Source organism: Argiope bruennichi, chromosome X2 (assembly GCF_947563725.1).
Source record: "Argiope bruennichi chromosome X2, qqArgBrue1.1, whole genome shotgun sequence".
NCBI classification, from domain to species: domain Eukaryota; kingdom Metazoa; phylum Arthropoda; class Arachnida; order Araneae; family Araneidae; genus Argiope; species Argiope bruennichi.
This window is the reverse complement of record NC_079163.1, coordinates 21,328,229-21,346,059: the sequence shown is the minus strand read 5'-3', so window position 1 is coordinate 21,346,059 and position 17,831 is coordinate 21,328,229. Positions and strand designations below refer to the sequence as shown.

The following is a 17,831-nucleotide window of genomic DNA, read 5'->3' as shown; positions in this document are numbered from 1 at the left end:
TCACTACAGCTATTAAAGGACAGTTGTTTCGGGATTTGTACCAGACTGGAACACATAAAGAATTTTTTCTGGCTCTGTAACTCAATCCATGATCTTCTAATAAGACATGCAGCTAAAAGAAATCAAAACGTCTCAAGGAATCCGTTTTTTGATCATGATGTTTTTCAGTTCATTTATTACATTATTTTCTAATTTCAGAATTAGCTATACATTTTCATTTTTTTAAACATTGATAAATTTATTTTTAAATCAAATTTTGATTTCTTGAGCTAATTCACATCTTGCAAAACTTTATTCGAGAAACTTTAAAGTGGATCATGACATATCTGAAATTGATGTGGACCTTCCTTGAAGTGAAAAATCCGAAGAACTGAAATCAGTAAAATTATGCTGATAAATGGAAATGAATTTTTTGAAATGGCTCATGTAAAAAACATATTTATTTCTCAAGTTTTGGGAATGCTTGAATTACATTGTGCTGTACAGAAGAAAAGATTTGTTATGTTACAGAGAATATTACAGAAGAATGTTATGTTACAGAGTGTTGAACAGTGGGTTATTTTTTTCCTTTACATACGAGAATGGCAAACTATTCAACCTGTAAATAAGCAGAACTTCCTTTCCTTATGAATCTAATTTGTAGGATATTCTCATCATTCTGAATTTCTTTTTATCATTGTGTTATAGCATATCATTGGAATGCTTTAGAGACCATGTGGCAGAATTTCGGCTCCAAAAATAGTATTTCTACGCGAAACTCGATTCCATAAATTCCATTCGAGTTAAATCTATCTAAAGCCTGTTCAAGTGTCGTTCTCGCCATTTGATCAGGACTCAAAATTATGAAACCTAAATTAACCCTCGAGTTGATTCTAAGTAGGACATTAATCTAAGTTAAGGTAAATGTTGCGATAAAAAGGGGAGACTAATAGCTTCAGATAGTTGACAAGAAATACTTAAGTAATCTATTGACAAAGTGACTAAGGTAATCTATTGATAAAGTGACTAAGGTAATCTATTGATAAAGTGACTAAGGTAATCTATTGATAAAGTGACTAAGGTAATATATTGATAAAGTGACTAAGGTAATCTATTGATAAAGTGACTAAGGTAATCTATTAAGATAAAAAATTCCTGTTCAGCCACCTTAAGATATATCTTAATGAATTTTTCATTCGTCATATAAATGTTCACTTAAGAGTATGGAAAATGCTAAAAAGAAAAGTATTTATGAAAAATCTTTATTTAAAGCATATGTTTAATTTCTTATCTTTGAAAGTAACTGAGGCAAAACATGGTATCAGTAGTTGAAAAATCAACGTAAATCTGAAACATTTGTATCCCGTACATGATGTTAAAATGACCGGACTTCCAAAGCGTATGATTAAACTTCCAAAGCGTATGATTAAAAAAAAAGAATATTTTTAATAGTTTTAAAACTGGAACCGTAAGTAAACCGTAGTAAGATAGTAATATATCAACAGGTATTTCTATCATTCAAAGATGACTGGATTCGCTCAACAAGTTAACAATAAATTAATCAGATTGTCATATAATTTGAATCTAAAGAAGTTTCCAGTTGTTTTAATTTTCCTCCAGCGATTTTTTTTCACTCAATTTTAAAAATATTAAGCCAATCATTTTTTGTAAAATAGAAACTTTTTTTAAAAAAACTAAATTTTTTTTAGTGTTGCATACTGTTTTAGAACTGATTTTATAAATTGTAAAATTACAAAATAATGTAATGATTAAAAATGACAATAATTTCAACTGTTAAAACAGAAACATCAAGACATCTATTTGTAAAGTATATACCTGATTATTTTTAAATTTTCAATCTGATTTCCCTAAAATGAATTTTATATATATATATATATATATATATATAACATCACGCAATTATAACTCTTAATGTTTCGTGATAAAAATATAAGCAGTAGACAAGCTATAATACGAAAACTAATCCTAATATTGATACAAGTTCACAAGATATTCTCTGACTTGAAAGAAATATTTAAATCAGGAAAAAACTGAGAAAGTCTGCTAAATTTAATTTTTAAATCTTATTCATAGTAGCTACTGTCAACAAAATTTGCATTATTATTGAAATTTTCAGTATGAAATTAAAAAATATTAAAAATATTATTCATTTGAAGGGAACTCTTTTCGGAGACATATTGAGTTAAAAGTTGTTAAATAGACAAATATTATCTCTAAGAGAAATTTGCATTTTATATTTTGTGACATTTACTTTTCAAAGGAAATATTAAAATATATAAAGCATTAGACATAGTGAAATATTTACCAATTTTGTGTGACCTTGTTCAAAATGGGAAAATTGCAAGGCAATAGGGCACAAGAAAAGTAGTAATATCTTTTCTTCTCTAATAATTTCTCCGAAAAGACTATTTTATTGTCTTACCATGTTTTTACAGATAACTTTTGTTATTAAATTATTTAAATGACCACACCGCATTAAAGCATACATCGTTTGCTTGCTCAGAACTGCATTTCTTGAAAATGATGTCAGATTGATATGTTTCAAACTTCACTTCAACATTGTTTCATGAATTAAAACCTAAAATATTACCTTTTGAAATTGAATTCTAATATCAACTTTTAAACTACTTGCAAATAAGAGAGATGGTTAGTTGGTATTAGCTAAATTTTAAAATGATTTTAATTTTCACAGTTTCATTTTTTCTACATTTTTAAGTATTTTGTCTAATTATGAACATAAATCAATATTTATTAATTTTCTTAACATTTTTAACGATGCAGTACAGATATACAGTAGATACACAGATATTCTGTAGCAAATATTAACTTCCACTAAAAATAAGTAATTCAAGAAACAACTTTATTCACTTTTGCATTGTAACATTTTCTAATTATAAATCAGAAAATTATTAAAAATAATCTTCTTGAAAGTTGAGCGTATCATGGCATTTGCCCAACAGTCCATTGAAATTAATTCATTTTCATGAAAATTATATATTTTATTATGTATGTTTTATTCTTCTTTGGCGTTGTAATACTTTCTAAGCAAAACTGAAAAATATTTCATTATGCCTTATTAAATTAATAAACTTCCATTTTCCTCATTAACGCGTAATATAAGAGAAACGAAATAATCCTCTTTCGACCTAAGTCTTTAATGATAAGCTTTATATTTAATGTAAGTAACTTATTTGAACATTCCTCTTCGTAAACATACTTAAACCTTTAGAAGAATGAAGTCAAAACACCTACACATTACATTAGCTTTCACTTTAATTAAAAATAAAAATACTCAAATGTGTTGTGAAAAGGTTGAATCCAGAGAAATTAAATGCTTTCAAACATCTCAGTTTCACATTCTGATTTTATTATTATACCTATAATTAAATATAAATATCTTTAAAAATATCAAAACTATTTAAATACTTTAAAATACATAATCTTATTTCAAACGAAAGCAGTATGCTTTAAAACTAAAATGTACTGCCTAAAAAAATTTTTCTTAATAGAATTCCGCACGCAATAGTTCAACCATTTATTTACAAGGTTTAAAAATATTATATTAAAAAAAAACATTTTTGAAGTGATTAAAGTTATTGTTTTATTTTGACAGTATTTTAGTAGAAAGAGGGATGGAAAAGACTTCAGCAACAGTCATCAACAAAGATACTTCAATGATTAAAACGCGTTGTCATGCAAACATTAGAATTAATTTTTCCAAAGCTATTCGTTCAGAAATTATAAAAACAAAAGTGATCTGAAAAAGAACTAATTGATCTGTATGCAGCTACTTTTTTCCAAATGCAATTATTTTGAGCTATTAAATTCATTTTAAATATAATCCCATGCAAGGAAAATGTCTTCAAATTTTAAATAGTTTAATGAAAGTGCATGCTAGTTTAACATTTCTTATGTTAGTCTATTAGCAATAACAATATTGTAAATATATCCTAAAAACTAAACGAATAGGAAAAATAATATTATTAATATTTTTATCATTATAATTATTAATTGAATTTATATACATTTCTTTAATTATTATAAATTCTAAGACATTATATTTTTAAATACTTCTTCCAAGAATTAAGGTAATCAAAGCTTAATATTTAATATATAAATATTTTCAGAAATTATATGAGTTCCTAGTATAGGTATTTCGAAGAGCGATATGCATATAATTAGATGTTTCTCACTATTATGCAATAATAGTAATAAAATAACCTTAAGAAATTCAGAATAGTTTGGTTTTATACAACTTTTTTTGCATGGCTTTGATAATATTGAAACGAACGCTACTTCCAGAAAAACTTACGGAATCGTTTGCACATTCATTTCCAACTCTCAGCTATGTAAATTTATTCGATTTGTTTCATTTTCAATATCAGTCAAAACATTTCTTCAAATTTAATTCATATGTAATCAAAGTCATAGCGAATTATTTAAAACATATTTTAACAATAATCGTAGCACAAAACTTTTATCTTAATATTTTATAATACAAAAATTTTAAGTGATCTGACTATTAAGGATTGAGGTATAATTTTTCTTTATTAAATTAACTATATCGTATCAATAGTCTGTTATTGTTGTTTTTGTTGTTTCCTAGACTTAAATTAACTATCGTTTTTTATCCTATAATATCAGTTCATTGATACAGAATCAATACCCAAAAATGCAAACACGAATAAATAATACAACAAAAGTTATTTTCAATAGATAATTATAGATTTGTCTAAGAATAGAAATTAACTTCCGTATTTCTCTTCTAATATATTTTGCTTATACAGTATCAATCATCCGATTGAAGTAATCAGTTGCAAAGATTATTTTCAGCAAATAAATATAAATGTTACTTAGAATAAAAATTAACTTCCGTGTTTCTCTTGCAACAAATCTTGATTGATTCCGAATCCATCATATAAAAAAATAGTTATAAATTCATAATAATACTAGGAATATTTTTAGAAAATATTTATAAATGTTTATATATTATATGTGGAATGTATTCCATGACTTCTGAATGCATAAACTTTTTTTTTCTAATTTCGTATTTATAAGTTCTTTTTTAAAAAAATCAACTGAAGAATATTCTTTCTGCTAACTATTTCTTTGTATAACGAATTTTATTTCAATCACAAAAATTAAATTTTTCAGTTGTTTACAAACTTGTTGAGCACGTTAATTGAGCATCTCATTCTTGTAAGCATAACCGAACATACAAGTAAAGCGAAACACACTAACGGCTCCTTCTAGTGAACGCGTGTTTCTACAAAAAGGAAAACAAAAAAAAAACTTTTTATCACCGGTGAGAAATACAGAGAAATGCGGGAGATGTTTCTATCCGATCTGAAAGCAAGTTTTAATCTATGAAAGAAGATGATGGCACGTCTAAGTTTTCTTACCTTTCGAATCGGACGGCGAGAAAAAGAATAGTTCGTAGCTAGCCCATAATGGCAAGTTAGTGTTCGCTCGGCGCGAACTCTCCTGTTCACATCACTTATCAAATAATAGAGACTCGGGCTGGGACCATTCAAGTCACCACTCCCAGTTTCTATAGCAACTCCAACACAAACTGCTACATGTGCTTGGCTACTTTTCATTTCCTGTACCTCCACGTGGTCTGGAGGTGATCTCTTCCAGGCCCCTTCATTGGATCACAACAGGTTTGTTTCCTCTTTAAAGATTCAGTAGAGAAAAAAAAGAGAGAGAATGGGAAAAAACGCCATGAGATTATTGGAGTTATAATGGCCACATAAATAATACCTCGTCGAAATCGGAGAGCCGAGCTTTGTTTTTCCATCAGAATTCTCTATTCGTCCATTTAAAGTCAATATATGATTTAACAAAATAATTTGAAAATAAAAATATTACATAAATAAAAAAAAAGTGTTGTAGAAAAGAATTTGAAATCTGTTTAGATTTTGATTACAACTGCAACTGCATTTCTATCTCTTTATCAACAGAAAAAGTATTCCTCCATTTGAAGTCAATATAATATTTAAAAGAGTAATTTGGAAATAAACATTAAAAAATATTATATAAATGAAAAATTATGCTGGGTTAAAGTAATTGCATTCTGTTTAGATTTAGCAACTGCATTTTTATCTCTTTAATAAACAGGAAAATAATTCGTCCATTTGAAGTCAATGTAAGAGTAATTTGAAAAGAAACATAAAAAATATAACATAAACAAACAAAAAAAAGTGCTAGAGAAAAGAAACTGAATTCTGTTTAGATTTGGATCCCAACTGCTTTTCTGTCTCTTTAACAAACAGGAAAAGAATCCATTCATTTGAAATCAATATAAGATTTAAAAGGTTAATTTGAAAATAAACATTAAAAGTATTACCTAAATAAAAAAAGAGCTGAAGAAAAGAAATTGAATTCGGTTTTCGATTTTTTTTGTATTTCTATCTCTTTAAGCATTTAAATAGAAAAAAAATATATATTTATGAGTAGTCGAAATAATAGAAATTGTGTTGTTAATCGATAAAACTTACTGGTGAGTCTATTTAATGTCGTTATAAGATTTAATTTCGAAATTACAAAATAAATAATTAAAAACTGCATTGATACAGAAACAAAGCTAAAAAATAAAATAAAGTTTTGGAACCTAACTGAATTGCTTGGTCCTCAAACATTCAAATGGAAAAAAGAGAAAGAAAATAGTTATGAGAATTGAAATGGCCCGATCAATATCTCGTTAAAATCTGGAACTGGGTTATTGTCAGTCATTGGGATTTTCGAATTTTCTTTAATGTCAATATACTAATTAATTCCCTAGTTTCAAAAAGTATATTAAAATTATTTCGCAAATGAAATCAAAAGTGAGATCAATTGTGTGGAATAGAATATCGTCTGTCATTGGAATTTCCAATTTGTATTTTCAATGTCATTATACTTTTAAATGTTCTGGTTTCAAAAAGAGTATTAAAATTATTTCGCAAAGGAAAACAAAAGTGCGATCAATTACACAGAATCGGGTTATTGTCTGTCATCGGAAATTCAAGTTTGTCTTTTTAATATCATTGTACTATTAAATTTCCTAGTTTCAAAATGGGTATGAAAATTATTTCTCAAATGAAATCAGAACTGACATCAATTTCGAACACTGGTTTGCATCTAACCCAATTTTTGCTTTAATTCTCAGATAGGAAAAGAGTAGAAAAAAATTGGGAAGGATTTAATGGCCAAATAATCAAGTGCATAATCTCGATGTAGAAAGTCCCCAAGAATTTTTAGTTATTTCTATAAATTTAACTGTAAAAGTTAACTCTTTATTTTAAAAATAACTGTAAAATATATAAAAAGAAAGAGGAAAAAGTCAGATCTATTTAATCTTCATGCGAAAAAGAAAAGCTAACTCTACAAAATACAACATTCATAAAGCGAAAAAATTCAGAACCAAAGATTTTTCAATCCTTTTTTTTTTTTATTTTCTTTAAAATGATACATATTATATTTTGGACGGCCTCCTGGCCTAGGGATAGCGCGTCTTCCCCGTGATCTGGGCATCTTGGGTTCGATTCCTAGTTCAGGCATGGATGTTCTCAACCCTGTATTCTATCTGTAAAGTGTGTGAAACGGCCGCCCTGTAAAAAGGAGTTTTGCAAGAAAATATGTGTGTTATCTTCCTATAAGCTAAAAGTGAGACTTCTGCCCTCAGCTGCTCAGAGGTCTGTACCCTCATAAGCTCCTGCACCCCCTTTCCGTTTTAAGTGGACGCGACATCATCATCATATTATATTTTTAGCATTTGAAGGATAAATTTAAACTGTGGTTTCTTCAACACATCACGCAAGGTTCAACTTCCTCTGCCAATAGCAAAGTCTACTTGTCTATTAAGGGCAATTATTTTCAATGGGGACATACCACACAATCATACACACCACATGTTACAATATAACACCATCTTTATAATTTCATAATATAAGAATCAAGAGAGTAAATAATAAGGTGATACATCCGACGAAAACAAATATTATACCATTTAGAAATACTTAATATCAAGATTCTGCCAGGAACCTTTTGCAAAAGACACCCAGATATCCTTAATGCACAGAAAAATGTTCACGTTTCAAAAATATTTAAACATTTTAACCCCCACCAAAATAAAATAACTAATTACATTTATGATATAGAAATTAAATCATTTATCTTACAACTTTAAACTATCAATTCTTGTATATGTATAAATTTATTTCATGTATCTCGGAAAGAGCTCTAACCATTTGGATCAAATTTTATATTTAGATAAGGTTTTGCTTTTTAAGTTTATTTATATAGGTGTCTTTCTTGAAAAAGCGCGATTTTACACACAATAAAAAAAATATTATTAACTATTAGAATAAGTATATTCACCTTCCGGTTTGAAGTGTGAAGTATAGTGGCCAGAACAACATAAATGGTGAATATATTGAAGGCTCTCGATTCGAGCCGCCCTCTTTACTTCATCTTTTTACTTATTTATTTATATTTAATATTTGGTTTTTTAAGTTTATTTGTATCGGTGTCTTTCCCGAAAAATGCGATTTTACACACACACACACACAAAAAAAAAAAAAAAAAAAAAAACTCAACGGCCACGGTGGCCTAGTGGTAAGGTCTCGGCTCGGGTGCCGTAGGACCTCAGGCTCGAGACCTGATTCCACTGAAGAACTGTCCTGTAAGGGGGTCTGTTGCACGTCAAATCCGTCAGGGCCAAACGTCCTCCCGCTGGTGTGGTGTGGAGAGGTGGGTGCCAACTGAGGTGTCGTCCTCGTCATCTGACCGTGGTTCAAAATTGCGAGGTCCGTCCCAAAACAGCACTAGTGTTGCTTTACAATGGGATGTTAATATAACTAAACTAAATTTTTCTATCTTCTCTCATGCTGACAATATCATATAGCGCCTTTTCGGACCCGATTTCACCTTGATAGAACTGAGCATAAGTTAAAAAATATAAGTAATGATAGATACACTGTAAAATACAGCAGATTGTTTCGAATAACATGTTAAACAAAGTGAATGATCTTTTTTATTTTAAGGACCGATTCATATGTAAGATTGAAAAATATTCATATGAAACAAATATGTGATTAGGAATATTTTCTCCGAAAGAAACACGATTTTACAACAAAAAACCGTCGCGAGTAGCTCAGTTTTCCAGATATTAAGAGTTAAAAATTCAAATGTTCCGAAACTGAGCATTGGCGAACTCAGGAATTAGCACGTGGTAGATGGGGATGCGAGATTCTCATATGATTCATACCTATTATCGAATTAAATAACTCCTTCTCTACAACATTTAAGAAGCGGTCATATAGCTGGCAAAGAAATGGTCATATAATTAGATAGATGGTTCGAATCACAGACATAAACCATCGCAGCGAACGTTTTAATGATCCAACAACTATAAAGTTCATTCTAAAATGACTCAATGGCAATTTAAACTACTGGCACAACTCCAGTATTCCATGACCTTTTCTTTTGTTAAAATAAATGTAAAAAACATTAAGAGTATTTCAGATGGGGCGATATGTAATAAATTCTTTAGAAAATAGAATGGAATCAGTAGTTGCAGAATTTTTACTGGTATATCTAGCTGAAAATCAAAAATATGACCATATTCAAGATGGCAGTTTCAAACATCTTTAAAAAAACATCAAATACAAGTATCAATGTGAAACTAGAGCCAAATGCCTGTCTTATAATAAATTGAATTATTTAAGCATTTTTTTCTATGTAGATTGGATGAAGAATTTCAAAAGAAACCCAAATAAAAATTCTTTTAAACCTTCATACATGACTCTGTGAAACTGATTCCAAAGAATTAAATTTCTTATTTACTGCATTGAAATATCATCAAAGAAAAATATACTTTAAAGTAATATCTAAGTATGATATTGGTAGCAAACCATAATTAATTTCTACAAAAGAAAACACAATTAAAATGGAATAATAATTAATTTCTTATGAAAGAAAATATCTTGTATTAAAGTCGTACTTTTAAAGTTAAAAAAAATCAAAATAAAAAAACTTAGAAACTAACCAAGAATTCTTAAATTCGGTTATAATACCTTTTTTTAATATCGAGTATAGTTTTTATTTTCCGCTGTAATACTTTTAAAATATGTTCAGAAATTTTCTCATTTTGTAATTTCTTTAAATTCCCGAAATGAATTTGCTTAACTTCAACTCTTCTGACTGTTATGGTAAACCAAAAATTATTTCAATTTATAAGTCACGGTTTTAACCCTATCACTTCGACGTTTTCAAGATTAAAATTTTAAATTCCATCTCATAACACATGTAAAGAAAGGATTTATTTAACCAATAGGGATGATCTCCTGTTTGTTTATGCTCATCAGGGCCGAAAGGATTAATAAAATGGAGACAAAATAATAATACAATTTCTTATAAAGAATACCGCTTCATTATGAGTTTAAATAGGATTATGTTCATTCGAATCTATATTTTCTAATATAATATACAAATCTTTCAATTTCCACGTTTAAATTTTTTAAAAAGGAAAGGCTTGGCTGGTAACAATTTATACTCATGGCTCTTTAAAAAAGGATAGTACAAGAGCATCCAGATAATTGAAATCTTAATAATCATTTGAATTTAAATAAATTTAAATCTCAATAAGAACATTAAGAAAAGCAAAATATAAAAACGAAGAAAAAGATATTAAATGTTATTATGCTGATTATTTTCGGATTGAGAGATGGCATTAATTACACAAAGAAATAAAAAAAATCATAGTCGGAATTGCTTGTTCAATAAATCAAAACTTTCTTTCAAGAACTTTGTAATAATAAATATCCCAAGTTAGAAACTGTATTTACTTAGTATATTTTTAACTTTTTCCTTAAATTGGGTACAATTACTGCAACAGTAAAGATATTGAGTACAACAGTAAAGACTAATAAATACAATAGTTGGGTCACTAATTCTTTACAGTGTTCCTCTCTCGTAATGACATTTTGTATCAACCACACCCTAGCTTAATCCTATGTTTGGGAATCCGTCTCTCTCAAAATGTGACTGCCTTGTACGATACCTGATCACAATTCTACTAATGGACAGCTATAATTGATAAAATCACGAGTTGTCTAACTACATAATGATAAATATCCCGAAATAGAAACTGTATCTACTTAGTATATTTTTAACTCTTTCCTTAAATTCGGTACAGATACTGCAACACTAATGATGTTACCTGGTACAACAGTCGAGTCACTAATTCATTAGAAACTACCTCTTGCGTAACCATATCTTGCATCAACTACACCTAACATATCTCATATTTGGGATTTCTAATAAGCCTGTATATAGTTTTTTTCTGTTTCTCCCACAATATTACCATCATGTACGGTCCTTGAATCACAATGCTACTGATGGAAAGCAATAATTGGTAATATCATGAGTACGCGAACTTTGTAATGAGAAATGTCCCAAAATAGAAATTGTATCTACTTAGTATATTTTTAAGTTTTTCCTTAAATTCAGTGCATATACTGCATCAGTAACGATATTAACTGGTACAAAAGTCGAATCACTAATTCATTAGAGTCCACCTCTTGCGTAACCACATCAACCACATCTTCCCTCAACTACCCCTAGCATATCTCAGGTTTGGTATTTCTAATAAACCTATAGATAGTTTAAATCTACTCTCTCACAACGTCTCCGTATGTGCCATCACTGATCATAATACGGTACCCACCCGATTATCCGCGGAATTGGGTGGCGCGGCCGCCGCGGATAACAAAAATCGCGGATAATCCAAAAAAAAGCTAAAAACGAGTATAGCGAAAGAGAAAACAGTCATTCCAACTTTGAAAAATCGTTTTATGTACAATAAAACGTAAAATAAACAACAGGAAATGTTTAACTAACGCTTAATATTTTAGTATATCACTCAAAACTAACCTAAAATGCCTTTTGTTAAGGAAACGAGAAAAGTGCTTAGTACTTACGAGAGGCGTCAAGGATACACAGAAAAATTAATACATATGTACTGTTTTAATACTTTAATGTATTATGCAATTACAAAAGCATAACTGAAAAACTGCACCTTTTTGAAGAAATCAGTCAAAAAAAAAAAAAAAAAAACTTTGTGTGGCAGGCGCGGATAACCCGCCCGCGGATAATCGGGAGTCTACTGTACTACTGATGGAAAGCAATAATTGTTAAAATCACAAGTAGTCGAAACCGATCAAATTTCTTTGAATTGTTTGAAAGGATGAGGAAAAGACCTTCCAATTATTCTCCAAATTCCCGTTTTGATTAAATTTCAAGATTGCGTCTTGTATCTTAAAGTAATATGATCATTTAAAGCTTTTAATTGCATTCAAGATGATTAGAAGATTCAGAAGAATCACCAGAGCATTCACTTTCGTTTAAGTTATATTACTTCTTGGTAAACCTACCACCACTCATTTTCAGAGTTTTGAGTCTAAATATTTTCAATGAAATAAATAAATGCGAAAACTAATCTTCAACCCCACGAGATTATTATTCAGTTATTATAATCCGAAATCTACTGTCAATTTTTTTTGTATAATTTCTATGTTAAAATTGCGAAAGCAGTTATCTAGTTCATTATAACCTTGAACTACCTACGTTAGAACTCTCCAATTCAAAACAGATACAGTTCAGATGAGAAAGCTGAGATGGACGCGAACAGAGTTTTGAGTCAAAATATTTTCAATGAAACAAATAAAGACGAAAAATAATCTTCAACCCCACTAGATTATTATTCAGTTATTATAATCTGAAATCTACTGTCAATTTTTTTGTATAATTTCTATGTTAAAATTGCGAAAGCAGTTATCTAGTTCATTGTAACCTTGAACTACCTACGTTAGAACTCTCCAATTCAAAATAGACACAGTTCAGATGAGAAAGCTGAGATGGACGCGAACACAGTTTTGAGTCAAAATATTTTCAATGAAACAAATAAAGACGAAAAATAATCTTCAACCCCACTAGATTATTATTCGGTTATTATAATCCGAAATCTACTGTCAATTTTTTTGTATAATTTCTATGTTAAAATTGCGAAAGCAGTTATCTAGTTCATTGTAACCTTGAACTACCTACGTTAGAACTCTCCAATTCAAAATAGACACAGTTCAGATGAGAAAGCTGAGATTTACGCGAACAGAGTTTTGAGTCAAAATATTTTCAATGAAACAAATAAAGACGAAAAATAATCTTCAACCCCACTAGATTATTATTCAGTTATTATAATCTGAAATCTACTGTCCATTTTTTTGTACAATTTCTGTGTTAAAATTGCGAAAGCAGTTATCTAGTTCATTATAACCTTGAACTATCTACGTTAGAACTCTCCAATTCAAAACAGATACAGTTCAGATGAGAAAGCTGAGATGGACGCGAACAGAGTTTTGAGTCAAAATATTTTCAATGAAACAAATAAAGACGAAAAATAATCTTCAACCCCACTAGATTATTATTCGGTTATTATAATCCGAAATCTACTGTCAATTTTTTTGTATAATTTCTATGTTAAAATTGCGAAAGCAGTTATCTAGTTCATTGTAACCTTGAACTACCTACGTTAGAACTCTCCAATTCAAAATAGACAGAGTTCAGATGAGAAAGCTGAGATGGACGCGAACAGAGTTTTGAGTCAAAATATTTTCAATGAAACAAATAAAGACGAAAAATAATCTTCAACCCCACTAGATTATTATTCAGCTATTATAATCCGAAATCTACTGTCAATTTTTTTTTTGTATAATTTCTATGTTAAAATTGCGAAAGCAGTTATCTAGTTCATTGTAACCTTGAACTACCTACGTTAGAACTCTCCAATTCAAAATAGACAGAGTTCAGATGAGAAAGCTGAGATGGACGCGAACAGAGTTTTGAGTCAAAATATTTTCAATGAAACAAATAAAGACGAAAAATAATCTTCAACCCCACTAGATTATTATTCCGTTATTATAATCCGAAATCTACTGTCAATTTTTTTTTTGTATAATTTCTATGTTAAAATTGCGAAAGCAGTTATCTAGTTCATTATAACCTTGAACTACCTACGTTAGAACTCTCCAATTCAAAACAGATACAGTTCAGATGAGAAAGCTGAGATAGACGCGAACAGAATTAATTTTTGCAACTGATGGTCTCGGTCATGCAGTCTTCGTAGTAATTCTTCTTTCTGACAGTAGTATTTTGGAGTAATAAGACAACGACATCTAGAGAAAATTTTACAAAGATATATGACAACGTTTAGAAGAGTACAGTCATGCATTTTTCATGTCGCGACAATTACCACCTTCACGGAAAACAACAATTTAAACGTCATTAACATAAACTGCCCTGTTGCAGCAAAATGACTTAAAAATGCTGATTTTCTTTTGAAGATTTACTTGTCTCTTGACTGCAACAATATAACCTGTTTCCCTAAATTATAATACATCAAAAATATAATTTCATCTTAAATTATTTATTATTAAAACATTAGTATTTACATCAAACATAAAAGTTGATCGTTGGAATATTTCACTCATTTGCATCTCTAATGGGGTAAATCAACTGACTTTTTATTAAGATCTAACACTTTACGAATTGCCCATATTAAGTTCGGTTTAATACGTTTGAATATTTTATAACTCAATACAAATTAAACAAAATCTTCATTTTTTTTTCATTGTTTATCTCTTGAATGAAAAAATTTAGAACGAAAACTTGATCATTGCAAATATAATGTAATATATTCAGAAACTCTCCCAGTGTTTGCTTTACAAATTTCTATTTTCATACATCGTCCGAAGATTATGCACGGAATTCAAAATTTCGGGCATAAGAAAGATATGTCGGGAATGCTCATTTGTGGTTACCATAATAAGTTCCCTCGCTAATAGACTCAGATATAGTTATTAGAAGTTTACATTTCGGTGGTTCCCGCTTTTCTGATGGACATAACAATGCTGTCGGGGCGAGTTTTCCCCGCTCCAATGACGGGACATACCTCTTACAAAAAAGAGCGTACAGTGGCTGGAGATGATTCCATCTAAATTCCCGCCTCTTTGCTGTCACATTGATGGGCGTTCCGTTTACTCTGGTTACATAGACAGGGCCAAGGGTAACTAGTACATCTAGTACAAAAAGGTCTTTGAAACCTACTATTAAAAGAGAACATCAGCAGAACTTTTTTTAACTATTTTCCGTTTTTTAACTTTTATTTATAATTCCTAAGTAAGAATATTATGGATTTTTCAAGTCAATTTTTCCCCCCAAATTCACTATAAGGTTATGTCATTCATATGAAATCAAAATTTATTTAGAGTACTCCATTTATTGATAATTAGGTTCTGAAAATATTGAAATAGAATATTGCTATCAAAAATACTCAAGCATAAAAAATTTAATTACTCTAATATTTTAGAAAGTGAATGCAAAATTGACCAACATGATGCAAAGCTGTAACTAACATCAAAATGAAGGTCACTTAAAAAATGAGGATGGGAAGCTTCTGATTTAGTGGTTGGTTCTCGCCACCCTGGTGGATACAAAAAAAGATGGCGATTGGCTACCTCCTATCGATAACGGAATGTACTTCTCACGAAAAGGGTTGTACCGTGACCGGTGATGGCCTTTAGGACTCAGTCAGTTTCCACCAATGTTGCTGTCGCGGTGGACCGTCATTTATCTGTGTGCCTTAAAGTGGGTCATGGTAGTCAATTTGGGATGCTATTATCTTTGCAAACATGAAAAAGATCAAGTAAAATAAAAGTACTAAAAAAGAAACCAAAAAATCTATGTATTTCTAACAAAATGCAGAAAGTTCTTAAAATAAACTATCAAACAAACCTAGTAAATTAGAAGATTCATTTCACGATTGAAATTTATTTTATTTTAAAATATTATGCAGTTTAAATAACGGTTTTAAAATTTGCTGAAAGATGTCAACTCTGTCCCAGATGATCTCAAATATTATTAAACATTATAATTAATTAAAATATCAGTAAATTATTACATAATGTATTTTATAGAAACAATCATGTAAAAAAGAACTAGATTAATATTTCTTTCAGCTCGGAAACACTAAAGATTTGGTTGTTATTTTGTAATAAATTCACGGATTTCTTTCTGTAGCAATAATTGCCATCATTTACATTTCTATTCCCTTGGGATGGGCGTATACCTAGGTAACATGCACGCATTAATCTGGCAAAAAAAATCATTAATTTTACCAAAGGTCAATCATCAAATTAACATTATTCCGTAAAATTCTTATAATAAAAATAATGTATAGAAAGCAAATAGAAAAATTAAAGTCTTCTGTTCCTTCAAGGATCGTTTTTAAGCCAGCATGACATGAAGAAAGCTAGATTTTACCTGAGTATTTTGTGTTAATTTTTGAAACCAGCAATAATGATTTAAGAGGATGGTGGACATTGAAATGAGCAACAAATCATCAAAATATGAAAATGCATGAAAGTAAAATAGCCTTAAAACATATATTATTAAATAAAGTGAATGGTTAATGGATTCAAAGGAGTGTTTTTCTCGAAGTGACAGGTTTTTTTTTCTCGGATTTAAATGTATCTAAAATGCTCCAAGCGCTTTAATTATTGACAAAAATTTATGAAACTTACAATAAGGGTTCCTCTTACACATTAAAATAAATCTTCTTAAGAATTTTACTTTTTTACTTCTTTTAGACAATTAAAAGTCATTTTTAGATCAGGAAAAGACAACATTCTAATGACAGCTCAATACATATACGTTAACCCTTTAAAGGGCCATTTTTTTCTAGTCATATTATGTTAAAATATTTTAGGCTTGAAATTAGAATAAGAAAAGGGATTCATTTAGCATATTAGATAAATTTAATTTGATTAATTAATTAATTTTGTAAATTAATAATTAAGTAACAATCAAGACACATCATTTTGTCTGAGATAAAGAACTGAAGCATCTAAAATTCTAACTTACTAAAAAGAACTTATGCCAACCTACATAATTTCATACAAAGATAGATAAATTTGGTGGGAGGCATACTTCCCACGGCCCTAAAAAGGGTTAAAATATTTCCAGAAAATTAACACTTGCGAAAAATTTTAAAATATTATGCAATTTCAAATAACAAAAACGAAAAAAATTTAAAAATTAAAAATTGAACCGCTTGGTGTATTTAAAATTTCAAAATAATAGATTTTTTTTTTTATATATATAAGAAATATAGAGAAAATATTGCAAACGATAAAAAAATTCGAATTCAAAATTTTGACGAAACTCTACGTTTCAGATCTCCCTGAGTTCGAAAAACACATTTTTAGTATTGTGCCTGCCTGCGTATGAGCACGATAACGCAAAACCGCTTTAAGCTAGATGAATGAAATTCGGTATATAGATTGGATTTGTAGATTTCTATTAAATTTTGAATGAAATAAATTCAAAGGAAGTCTACCTGACTGGGTGTTAGAGTACAAATGAATTCTATAACAATAAAACATAAAGAGCTTGTTAGATAAAAATTTGGTACATGAGTTCAGCATCTAAAATATTGATTCTTGTCAAATTTTAAACCAAATCTGCCGAAGGTCTAAATCTGCTTCGGTTTGCATTTCACTTGCATATAAACGCAATAGCTTATAAACGTAATGGCATTGTTTTGTAACACAAAAAATTGTTACAAACTGTGTATTACATCGAACGATCTCTTTAAAAATAAAGAAAACATAGTACAGAAATGGAATTGAAATCATAAAAAAGATAACTTTTTGAATTTTAAGATTTTGTGAAAACCACTTTTGTGGAATAATAGTTTCGGAAGATGTGGTCATCAATATCTATAGATAAATCAT

The 17,831-nt window shown here is 29.3% G+C and overlaps 1 protein-coding gene across 1 annotated transcript in view; it reads right to left on the bottom strand.

Annotated features, from left to right (window-relative positions):
- The window catches only part of LOC129959655 (poly [ADP-ribose] polymerase tankyrase-like), a 237,337-nt gene extending 231,850 nt beyond the window's left edge, over nt 1-5,487 (bottom strand). The window contains exon 1 of the mRNA XM_056072543.1: nt 5,403-5,487. The gene's annotated coding sequence lies outside the window, so the exon portion shown is untranslated. The remainder of the gene's footprint in view (nt 1-5,402) is intronic.
- Nucleotides 5,488-17,831: the final 12,344 nt, after the last annotated feature.